The sequence below is a fragment of the Chiloscyllium plagiosum genome, unplaced genomic scaffold (genome assembly GCF_037043375.1).
Source record: "Chiloscyllium plagiosum isolate Xiang-an unplaced genomic scaffold, Cpla_swu_hap1 HiC_scaffold_27, whole genome shotgun sequence".
Lineage (NCBI taxonomy): Eukaryota > Metazoa > Chordata > Chondrichthyes > Orectolobiformes > Hemiscylliidae > Chiloscyllium > Chiloscyllium plagiosum.
This window is the reverse complement of record NW_028270165.1, coordinates 56,779,357-56,791,576: the sequence shown is the minus strand read 5'-3', so window position 1 is coordinate 56,791,576 and position 12,220 is coordinate 56,779,357. Positions and strand designations below refer to the sequence as shown.

At 48.3% G+C, this 12,220-nt stretch overlaps 1 protein-coding gene across 1 annotated transcript in view; it reads left to right on the top strand.

The window, feature by feature from the left end:
- LOC148144204 (uncharacterized) overlaps positions 1-12,220 on the top strand; it is a 443,218-nt gene that overhangs the window by 35,305 nt on the left and 395,693 nt on the right. The gene's annotated exons all lie outside the window — the stretch shown is intronic.

Below are 12,220 nucleotides of genomic sequence, written 5' to 3'. Positions count from 1 at the left end.
ACTGCTCATTCACAAAAACAAACTCTCCTGTCTCGCTCTGCAGCTGCAGGGGGGACACTGCCACGTTTCCAGGAGCCCTGTCTACATTGGGAAAGCTCACGGCTCAATTTAAACAGATATTCCGACATCTAACGGAACGGCTTCATATCTAAAGGGGGCAATCTGCATTATAAAGGGACGTGGACATTTTAACGGGTATTTCTGCAAATAAAGAGGTTTAAATGGACGAGATTACATTTCAAAGGTATGTGCCACATTCAAAGGGATATCTTCATATGTAAAGTGACGCAGTTATATCTAAATGAATCTACATTTCGAAGAGACGTTGCCCTATTTATAAGTAGAGACAATAGGTGTGAATTCTGTCTATGTCGCAATGTTGAGTCAGACTGACATTTTTCTTAGAAAAGCTCTGCATTTATATTACATTCTTGAGAAGGTAATTTATAGATTCGGGTGTAGGTTAGGGAGGATTGGCCGTGCTAAGTTACCCATAGTGACCAGGGATGTACAGGTTAGGGTGGCTTGGCCATGGGAAATACGGGGAGAAAGTGAGGTCTGCAGATGCTGGAGATCAAAGTTGAAACTTTATTGCTGGAACAGCACAGCAGGTCAGGCAGCATCCAGGGAACAGGAGATTCGACGTTTCGGGCACAGGCCCTTCTTCAGGAATGAGCAGAGAGTGTTCAGCAGGAGAAGATAAAAGGTAGGGAGGAGGGACTTGGAGGAGGGGCGTTGGAAATGTGATAGGTCGGAGTAGGATGGAGGCGGAGAGGTCAAGAAGAAGACTGCAGGTCAGGAAGGCGGTGCCGGGCTGGAGGGATCTGGCTGAGACAAGGTGGGGGGAGGGGGGATGAAGAAACTGGTGAAGTCCAAGTTCATCCCCTGTGGTTGGAGGGTTCCCAGTCGGAAGATAAGACGCTCCTCCTCCGACCGTCGGGTTGTTGTGGTTTGGCGGTGGATGAGTCCAATGACCTGCATATCCTCGGTGGAGTGGGAGGGGGAGTTGAAATGCTGTGCTACAGGTTGGTTGGGTTGGTTCGTCCGGGTGGCCCAGAGGTACTGCATCCGCTGCAGCCGGTGTGGCCTCCTCTATATTGGGGAGACGGCCGCCTACTTGCGGAGCGATTCAGAGAGCACCTCTGGGCCACCCGGACGAACCAACCCAACCAACCTGTAGCACAGCATTTCAACTCCCCCTCCCACTCCACCGAGGATATGCAGGTCATTGGACTCATCCACCGCCAAACCACAACAACCCGACCGTCGGAGGAGGAGCGTCTTATCTTCCGACTGGGAACCCTCCAACCACAGGGGATGAACTTGGACTTCACCAGTTTCTTCATCCCCCCTCCCCCCACCTTGTCTCAGCCGGATCCCTCCAGCCCGGCACCGCCTTCCTGACCTGCAGTCTTCTTCTTGACCTCTCCGCCTCCATCCTACTCCGACCTATCACCCTCACCTTGACCTCTTTCCACCTATCACATTTCCAACGCCCCTCCTCCAAGTCCCTCCTCCCTACCTTTTATCTTCTCCTGCTGAACACTCTCTGCTCATTCCTGAAGAAGGGCCTGTGCCCGAAACGTCGAATCTCCTGTTCCCTGGATGCTGCCTGACCTGCTGTGCTGTTCCAGCAATAAAGTTTCAACATGGGAATTACGGAGTAAGGGGTTGGGTATGAGTGGGATACTGTTCAGGAGGGCCAGAGAGGAAGAGATGGGCTGAATGACCTGCTTCCACATTGTCGGAATTCGATGACCCTCCCCACAAAGGAGCATTTTATCTGCATCTATCCTGTCAAGCCCCTTTCAGAATTCTACTGGTTTCAATAAAGATATGCAGCACAGAAACAGACCCTTCAGTCCAATTCGTCCATGCCGACCAGGATTCCAAACTAAACCAGTCCCACTTGCCTGAATTTGGCCCATAATCCCTCTCAACCTTACTATTCATGTTCCCATCCAAATGCTGTTTCAATGTTGTAACTGTACCTGCATCTACCACATCCTCAGCAAGTTCATTCCACATACAAAGCTACCCTCTTTCAAAATGTTGCTCCTCAGGTTCCTTTTAAATCTTTCTACTCCAAGCAATATGCCCCCAAGTTTTGAGCTCCCCGACGCTAAGCAAGAGCCCATTGCTATTCACCTTACCTCCATTCCTCATGATTTTATCAATCTCCTGCACTCGCATGAATAAAGTCCCAGTCTCTCCTTATAACTCAAACCCTCCAGTCCTGGCAACATACTGGTAAATCTTTACCAAACTCTCTCTAATAGTATTCTTCCTATTACAGGGCCACCAGAACCGTACTCAGCACTCTGAAAGTGGCCTCACCAACACCCTATGCAACCTCAACATGATGTCCCAACCCCTATACTCAATGGTGTGAACAATGAATGCTATGCTGCTAAATGCCTTCTTAACCGCCCTGTCTACCTGTGATGCAACTTCCAAAGAACTATGTACCTGAACACCCCCCCCCCGCCACCCATGTCTGTCTGTTCTATAACATGACCCAGGGCCTTACCATTATCTGGACAAGTGCTGCCCTTCCTTGTTTAAGCAAAATGCAACCCCTTGCTTGTATTAATACCTCTCACACACATGCTCCCCCTCAGACACACACAAACATTTCCCCCGCCAATGCTCTCACAGGCTTATACTCCATCACACTCACACTTTACCAAGCATGTACACACTCTCACGCACAAACTCACATGCACGCACCCACAATTCTTTGGAGTGAATTTGCATTGGCAGAATTATATTTGCAGATACATTCAATTTTGCTCAAAAAGCATACAATTTCCAGGCAATCCAAGTAATTTTATGAATTCCTCCTTTGGAAATAGAACCAGTCTGATTCAAGATTGAAATACTGACAGACTCAAATCTCACACCTTTAATGCATTGTCTGAGCTGAGATGTTATCTTTTTTATAAAACCTTAAGTCATCTCAAAAATGTGACTTAAGAGATGTTCTGGCAGTTACACATTAATGAACCAAAACCTACACCCATTCGAAGAGATGAAAGACTTGACAGCAATCTAGGCTTGTTCAATATATTCCATCAGTTGCATGATACTGACCTTTTGATATACGTTCTGTGTCTTACGATGCTGCTCCACAGCTACCCGATGAAGGAGCAGCACTCAGAAAGCTAGTGCTTCCAAATAAACCTGTTGGACAATAACCTGGTATTGTGTGATTTTTTAAACTTTATCAACCCAGTCTAATACCGACACCTCCACATCATTTCTCGTGAACACAGCCCACACCTCCTGGTGCTGCCAGTAAACTTTACAATGCTGATGAAACAACACAGTACCTGAAAGATTTACAATTTCTAATGACACTAGCTACTCATTCACTGCTCCATCTGATACACGACATTGGAAACTCAGTGCAGGAGGCTGAAAGAGAGGAGCAGCTTTAAACAAAAAACCTCTTGGAGCTCAAAGCTTTCATTGAGAGTCTGAGCCTGGCGGTAAGTTCAGGTAACCTTTATTGTGACCCGACTATTTTTACAGCTTCAGATTCCCCCCCTGCAAAAAAGGCATAGACAAAGTAGCTGCTTTTTAAACAGCTCAAGATCAAAGCCCACACAAACCCCACTGTCTTTACTATTGGGCAGCACCAGGTTGTAATTAGATCCTTGGCACAGCCGTAACCCGGAGGAAGTATTGCCTCACTCAGCAATTTCAACCCATTCCCTCTCTCCTAGTAAGTTTCTCCCCGCTCATTTGCCAGTGGGGGAAGTGCAGTGTAGTCAACCAGACTGCTGTGGGTCTGGGGTCACATGTAGGCCAGTCCGGGTAAAGGATGCAGCTGGAACGACTGAGTGAATCCTTTCCCACAATGGCGGTTCCATTCTCTAACAAGGGAGAGAGTGAATCAGATGGGGGCTTTCTCCCCTGTACCACCCCCCTCCCTGAAACGGTCTCATGGTTAGATTCCGAACTCCACATTTCTGACCGAATACCAATTCTGCCATCTGTCATGGCGGGATTCGAACCCGGAGTCCCCAGAACCGGGTTGACAGTCCAATCGATAATGGCACTCGGCCGCCACTCCTTCAATCCCCCTGCGATGGCACGTGAACTCGCGGGTGCTTCCGCAGGTTGCAGGAGTAGGTGAAGCCCTTCCCGCACTGAGATCAGGTGAACGGCCTCTCCCTTGTGTGGACATGCTGGTGGGTCAGCAGTTTGCAAGAATTGCTGAAGGCCTTCCTGCATTCGGGGCAGCTGAAGGGCCTCTGCCCCGTGTGGACCCGCTGGTGCTTGTGCAGGTGGGAGGAATACCTGAAGCCCTGCCCGCACTGAGATCATGTGAACGGCCTCTCCCCTGTGTGGATCCGCTGGTGCCTCAGCAGGGTGTAGGATGTGCTGAAGGTCTTCCCACACTCGGGGCAGCTAAAGGGTCTTTCCTCCGTGTGGATCCGCTGGTGCCTCAGCAGGTTGGAGGAGTAGGTGAAGCCCTTCCTGCACTGAGAGCAGGTGAACGGCCTTTCCCCCGTGTGGACCCGCTGGTGGGTCAGCAGGGAGGAGGAATTGCTGAAGGCTTTCCCGCACTCGCGGCAGCTGAAGGGTCTCTCGCCCGTGTGGACCCGCTGGTGCCTCAGCAGGTGGGAGGAATGTCTGAAGGCCTTCCCGCAGTCGGTGCAGGGGAATGGCCTCTCCCCGGTGTGACAGTGCCGATGAGACTCCAGGACAGACGGGAAACGGAAGCCTTTCCCACAGTCGCCACACTTCCACAATTTCTCCACGGGGTGGGATTCCTCGGGTTTCTCCATGGCCACAGCTTCAGCTGCACACAAACGCGTCGGGAGCCCCTCCCTGCCGTGAAATCCCCTTCCCAGGCCGTACAACTGTTTTAGGCTCCACACACAGTGCGCTGCAACAGTGGGGTCTCTCGTCCAGTCCCACTGATGCTGAAAACATCCTCAAACAGGAACCAAGAAGCGTTGATCCCTCTCACAGAAATCACAGTCAAACATAGTTGCTGTCCCGATGGATTGAATGACTGTCAGACATTGACATCAAAGTGAGGACTGCAGACGCTGGAGAGTCAGTCAAAAAATGTGGCGCTGTAAAAGCACAGGGGAGTCAGGCAGCATCCGAGGAGCAGGAGAGTCAATGTTTCGGGCATAAGCCCTTCATATGTTGATTTTGAAACTTCAGTCTTCAGATCTTCAAATACTCTGCAAAAAAAGAGATTACAAAAGTCATCAGTATCAGTGCAGGGTAGAAATTGAGAACAAGTAATTCTACTTTCTGTGGAATATTGTTTTGTTGTTCCACAAAATTGAAATTACCATCCCACTCTTCCCACCCCCCTCTGTTCTCACTCCATTCTAACTACGAGAACTCCCTTGCTGGAGGGTCCCTTGGAGACACTTCAACTGGACTTCATTGAGTTGGAGAAATGAGTTGAGTTGCTATAAATATGTTTTGCTTATTGCTGATGTCTTTTCAAAGTGGATTGAAGCCTACCCTCCTCCTAACGCTACTGCTGAGACTGTGGTGAAGATTTTGTTTAAGGAAATAATTCCCTGCTTCAGTATACCTGCGTGCATTAGCTCGGACAATGGACCACACTTTGTAGGTAATATTAACGGAGAACTCTGTTCCCAGCTTTGTATTTGTCGGCAACTGCATGGTGCTTATCATCCTCAGGCGGCCGGCATTGTTGAATGTTTTAACCAAACTCAAGACTAAGCTTGCCAAATTAATGGCAGAGTCTGGCCTCTCCTGGTGCTAATCCCTGTGGCCTTATTCCAGATGCGATCCATATCTGCGATCAAGACACAATTGTCTCCAGCTGAGAGTCTCTCTGGTCACCCTCTCCGTACCCCTTGGAACGATTCTGCTCCCTTCTCAGTCCACTTCCACCACATGACCGAAGCAATGATTGGTTGTGTTCTTGCTCTAACTAGTGTTACGCGTGCCTTTCACTCCCAGGAGCGTGCGGCCTACAGCAATGTTCCCTCCCTTTCAGCCTTGTCACGGGTAGAGCCTGGTTCGTTGGTGCTCGTCAAGAACTGGACTGGCAAAGATCTCCAACCTCTTTAGGATGGCCCCTTCCAGGTTTTACTTCCCACCCCTACGGCGGTCCCAGTCGCTGGGCGCTCAGCTTGGGTCCAACTGCACCGTTGTAAATTGATTGACCGCACCAATCAAAAGTGGGGAGGAGGAGGAGAGAATCCTGGAATCTCAACAAAAGGAGTGGACCCTGTCCAGTTGGGTTTTTGAATCTTGCTGCTGTTCTCATGTTAATCTTATTACAGATACTTGAACTAAGAGGAGGGACATGTGGGGGATCGCTTATCTCCTCACCTTTCTGATCACGTACAACATCCTGATGGGGAAAGCCACTAACTATGGATGCGACCAGGAATGATCAGAGATTATCCACCACCCATGCTGAGGAGATGTCGTCCAGTGCACCGGACCAGACGCCTTTGACGTGTGGAACGTGATGAAGATTGATTATTGCAATGGACTCTTACATCAGAAAGACCAGATGGTCCATCTGGACAGTAGAAATCAGTGAGAGTTACCATGTCGTTACCATGTTTTTTTTATTTTACCTGCAGACGCAAGCCTAGTGAGGATAAAAATGATCAACCCCGTTATTATGGTAAATATTTTATGGACGCCCAGGAACACCATCCCTTTTTGCAGGACAGGCTTACTCGAGAAAAAGGGGAAGCCTGATAGGGGAAACTCCTCAATCCACAAACAACTTATTTATACAGGCCCACAAACGCTCTTCACCCCAGAGGCAGTAGTAGGTTACTCCTCTCTATCGGGAGATGACTTACGTGCCCAGTCCCCGATTCCATTCTATTCGTCAGAATTCCTACTGCCGACCCTGTGAAGAGAAATATCACTTTCCAATAGCTCCGGTCTGTGTATACAAACAGCCGGTGTAACACTGGCTGGCGTACAGTAGGCCTTATGCTGCACATGGACCTGGAATGGAACCCTTTCCTTGCACATTTATAGGCCTTTTCTCTTTTCAGAATCTGATACTGTCACCAAGACCATGTACAATAGAGCTAAGGGAGAGCTCAATGGGAATAGCATTCTGAAGACCATTGTCTCCCATACAGGGCGAGTACTCGAGTCACTTGGCCCATTTTTTACAGCGCTCAAGCGACTCCTCTTGCAAAACGCCGACCCTTTACTCCTGTAGACCTGACCAGACTTCCTGCTATAACATTTCAGTAACCGATTTTGACAAACTCTCCCGAATATAAACCAAACCAGACTATTATTTCTTCAGCTAAGGTAAAGCTACCAATTTCCTTGTCCTGGATGGCAAAGATGTCCCTCATAAGGTCACCATCGGAGCCCTTGTTCCCACAACAGTACCTTGTCCTGGCCAGTGGACAAGTCGATGGAACCTCCATCTGAGGAGGATGCAGCGGTCGGTCTCAGCCAACCTTGCTCCAACAGGAAGGATCCCAAGGGACTGGGTGACAATACAGGACACCCGATAGGCTGGGGAATCAAGAATACCCTGAGGTTGGAAGGATCGGCAGGGGTGACAAGTCAACAGAACCGCAATTCCCTCTTTTACAGCCTGACCATTCGAGGAAATAAGACTAAAGAGGCTCTGAAACAGAGTAAACTGGGATTATCAGACCTGTGTCTTTACTCTGTGCAGAATCAGTATGCCTTAGACTATATACCTGCCCAGGAGGTGAGGTCGGCACCATTGTCCAAGATAAATGCACTGTGGGCATTCCCGATCTCACTGGCAATATTAACTAAGATACAAGAAGAGATCCAGGCATTCCTTGACAGAATGACTGAAGGGACCAGTTGGAGAAACTGCAGATCGGGCTGATGGTACAATTGGCTTATCAATTTAGCTATGTCTGTTTGTCGGTATTGGTATTGTTAGGTATTTAATTGCTAGGCTTATGAGGTCCCTTAGTGATATAGATTTGCCCCAGAGATGCTCCTTTTGCGATCCGATGGCTCACCCACACATGTCGATGGCGATGATAAATATGACCAGATGAGCTGCGAAGATGGTGGTGCCGCTCTGCAGGATGTTGATGGCTGGACCACCTTGAAGGGCATTCGTTTGGATTAGCCTTCTCTTTCAGTGATCTCGGTGCAATCAAAGGGAGGAATGAGGGTGTGGGCATCTGGGTGATAAAGTCTATAGCCTTAAAACTTGTCTTTAAACATTCAGACTAAAATGTAATGCTGAATTATTGAATACATTTACTGCACTAGAAAATAAACAGGCAGGAAGGCTCAGAAAGAGGAGAGAACTTAAAGATAGGGACACCTGGGCTCACCAAGTGATAACAGGATGCTGTAAGGCAATTAAGAACGTTTGCCTCAGCATCGGTGAATCTGTGTGAACAGGACACCAAGTGATAACATTCACAGCCGTTCCCTTGTGAAATGAATGATAGTCTTTGAATCTGACCCTGAAACAAGACTCGGTACTATCCATAGCTTTGTAATTAATGGTTGGATCTTGTCCATTATAATGGATTCTTACTCCCCCTTGCAAGCGGGGCATTCACAAAATAAATCTTTGCTGTCTTGAGAGTTCAAAAGGACACGCGAGAGAGAGACCATTTTATTGCAGAGGCTGTTGAATCCCGTAGAGAATTAACTCTTAGTGCTTATCTGCTATGGATTGAATTGAATTGCATTTTGGGACTTTATGATGAAAGGTTTTTATTCCAGGCTTCCAAAGAGTATGATCTCCAGGACAAACCAAGAGAGGGGCTTTACAGGTCTGAGTTCTCAAAGGATTCACTGGGCCACCTCAAATCTCCACTTTAACATGGGAGGTAGGACAAAATGGCTTCTGCTTGGCTAACTCGGTGGGACTGAGTCAGGCAGATACTCACAACTCAGAACAAACAAGAAACCACAGACTGATATAAATCCAGTGAAAAAACTGCAAATGCAGAAGTAACAAATGTGAACCTAACCATCAATCGCAGAAGTAACGGTTTAATCCTAACCACCAGACAGGACAAATACGATTCCAAGAACAGGTTGTCTACAAGAAATTATGATAGATTAGATTATATTCCCTACAGTTTGGAAACAGGCCCTTCGGCCCAACCAGTCCACACTGACCCTCCAAAGAGTAACCCACCCAGAACCATTTTCCCTCTGACTCATGCACCTTACACCATGGGCAATTTAGCATGGCCAATCCACCTGACCTGCACATCTTTGGACTCTGGGAGGAAACCGGAGCACCCGGAGGAAACCCACGCAGACACGGGGAAAATGTGCAAACTCCACACAGACGGTCACCCAAGGCTGGAATCGAACCTGGGACCCTGGTGTTGTGAGGCAGCAGTGCTAACCACTGAGCCACCATACCCCCCTAGGCTAAGTCAAAAATGCATGAGGACCTCGCAGGATCTGATTGGTTGTTACTATGTGATCTTGCTCAATGTCTGACTCGAAACAATGTACATAAGTTCTATCCACACTCTGTAAAAGTTGGCGGATTCTTTTAGCACTCTGGGAGTACTCATCGATGGCCCAGTGGTTAGCACTGCTGCCTCACAGCACCAGGGGTCCCAGGTTCGATTCCTGCCTCCGGGGGCTGGCTGTGTGGACTTTGCACATTCTCCCCATGTCTGCGTGGGTTTCCTCCCACAATCCAAAGATGTGCAGGTTTGGTGAATTGGCCATGCTAAACTGCCCATAATGTTAGTGCATTAGTCAGAGGGAGATGGGTCTGGTTGGGCTACTCTTCAGAGGATAGGTGTGGACTGGTTGGGCCAAAGGGCCTGTTTCCACATTGTTGGGAATCTAATCTAATCTAATCCTTCTGGGCTGATCAAAGTCTACCGACCCGGCCATATCAAAGAATAAACTATTGCTTGTGTGATTGACAAAGTCACTTCCAGGTATGTTTATTGACCAATCCCAGAAATCCGATCCAGACAGCAGTCCAGATCAGAACAACCAGATAGGAAATGGTTAATGTCCCCACGATGTGGGGAGCAAAATAAGACACCAAGGCGTTAACACCAACACCAGGGAAAAACTGAACATACAGACGTAACAAACATTCGTAGCAAGCCAGAATCTCAGATGTACAGCACAGAAACAGTCCCTTCAGTCCATGCTGACCAGATATCCTAAATCAATCCAGTCCCATTTGCCAGCACTTGGCCCATGTCCCTCTAAATGCTTCCCAATATATACCCATCCAGATACCTTTTAAAGGTTGTAATTGTACTAGCAGCCACCACTTCCTCTGGCAGCTCATTCTTTACACACACCACCCTCTGTATATAGGAGTTTCCCCTTAGGTTTCTTTTAAATCTTACCCTAAACCTATGAGCAATCCCAGATCAAAGATCTTGTCTATTTACCCTCGCCATGCCCCACATTATTTTATACAAGGTTGTAGGGTCACCCCTGTGGGATATAGGTAAAGCAGTGTTACTTCTGCAACCATAATTGCTTCTGCAAGGTAAATGAACTAACGCCAGGGTATAATTGTTTCAGCCAAGAGTGGAGTTAAGAATGAAAGCTATGTGAAGGAAATATATAATTGCTTTTGTATTAGCTAAAATGTGCATACATGAAATGTGCCTGCAAACAATGGTAGATGTTACAGACAAACAGATAAGATGCTGTGAGGGGAGGGGGTGTAGGTTAAGCTAGATATGCTCGTACAAACAGTTATAAGCATCTGTTTCCTGCTTCTGCAAAAACAAAAAAAACACAATCAAGGAGGTCAGAAGGCTCAGTGTCGGCGAAAAATGGGAGGAAATGTTGCTTTCGCAAACAAGGAAGTAGCTGGCAGTGAAAGAGGATATACGCTAACACTTTGTTCACGCACAAGGCCGGATAAGGCAAGAAATAGACAAGAGTAATGGACGCCACCGGGAAAGAATGGAGGGACAAACCGATCTTTTGAGGATCAGCTTGGAACATCAGGGCGGGGGCGGAGGAATGTGAATGAGGGAAAGAAGCTGAATGTGATGGAGCCAAAGTGGAGGAAGAACAGAGGATGCAAAACCGGCTTGAAGCTGCAATGAGGAATATTGCATGTGCTGTACTTGTACCTGTGGCAGTTAATGGTGGGAATCGGGTGCATTTTAAAAATAAAAACAGAAAAGATATCCAGCCCTCCCCCTTCCCAATCTCTATCCTTCAGTCCCTCCTCACCTGGCTAACTAAGACACATACCTGAGTTTGCAGAGTCTGCTCCCTCCCTGCATTCACTCCAGTTGCTACAAGTGAACAATTTCCCCTCCTCTCATCTCTGTCTCCCTCCCAGGATGAAGAGTTGCCCAGAGGGCGGGAGATTCACTTTGAAACTGACAGAGCCACTTCCGCCTTGTGACGTCACAAAGGAACTAGGGGCGGGCCGCGGAAAAGTGACGGTTGAGGGGGCGGGGCATGGCCAACCACGGGACGCCGCACTGCGCATGCGCTGCGCCTGCAGCAGACGCGGACGAGAAAACACTTTCCAAAAAAACCCTCCCTTCAGAGAATCCCCACAGTGTGGAAGCAGGCCACTCGGCCTCACCGAACCTCCCATGGGTCACCCACCTACACCGAATCTCCTACATTTAACCGAGTAATGCACCTTACCTGCACATTATGCCTAATTTCGCATAGCCAATTTACCCCTACCTGCACATCCCTGGGCACTATGGGTAAGTTAGCATGGCCAATTCACCCTCACCTGCATATCCCTGGGCACTATGGGTATTTCAGCATGGCCAATCCACTTTAGATTAGAGTGGTACTGGAAAAGCACAGCAGTTCAGACAGCATCCGAGGAGCAGGAAAATTGACGTTTCGGGCAAAAGCCCTCAACCAGGAATAGAGGCTGCAGGGTGGAGAGATAAATGAGAGGACGGTGGGGGTGGGGAGAAAGTAGCATTGAGTACAATAGGTGAATGGGGGTGGGGATGGAGGGGATAGGTCAGACAGGAGGGTGGAGTGGCCTGTTCGGATCTGAACTCTGCTGGTTTAAAGGTGGTCCGGAGTCAGTGTAGGATGAGTTGGTTACGGAGGCAGGTAATGAGGAAGCAAATGTGGCTGTGGTAGCGAGTCTGTTTCAGGACATGGTTGAAAAGCTTCAGGGCAGAGGAAATGACCTGGGAGTTGCAGTGGGAGAGGGATTCCTTGAGATTCTTGTAGAGAGAGGAGGAAAACTTCTTCAATGCAGGCATCCTTGCAAGAGGATTCACTG